Here is a 259-nt window from a genome sequence, read left to right on the forward strand (position 1 = left end):
CCCTCCCACCCTCCCCGCCTCCATTTCTCTCTGTCTTTTGGCTTCTGTGGCCACGATCAGGCCGCAGGGGGCAGCGGGGCGGGCGTGGGGGGGCCCCCAGCTGGAGACCCAGGTCGGGGGCCCGGGTACTTTGGACTGGTCGCGTGGCCAGACGCGTGCGGCTGCGGAGCTGTGCGTGCCTGCGCGCGCGCGCGCGCGACGTCGTGCGGAGGACGTACGCTCGGTGCGGCCAGGCGGCGGGCTGCGCGCCGCGCGGGCG

The 259-nt window shown here is 76.1% G+C and overlaps 1 protein-coding gene across 1 annotated transcript in view; it reads right to left on the reverse strand.

Annotated features, from left to right (window-relative positions):
• ARHGEF15 (Rho guanine nucleotide exchange factor 15) overlaps positions 1–259 on the reverse strand; it is an 11,514-nt gene that overhangs the window by 9,230 nt on the left and 2,025 nt on the right. The window lies entirely within an intron of this gene.

The sequence above is a fragment of the Crocuta crocuta genome, unplaced genomic scaffold, assembly GCF_008692635.1.
Source record: "Crocuta crocuta isolate KB4526 unplaced genomic scaffold, BGI_CrCroc_1.0 scaffold139, whole genome shotgun sequence".
In the NCBI taxonomy this organism is placed as follows: domain Eukaryota; kingdom Metazoa; phylum Chordata; class Mammalia; order Carnivora; family Hyaenidae; genus Crocuta; species Crocuta crocuta.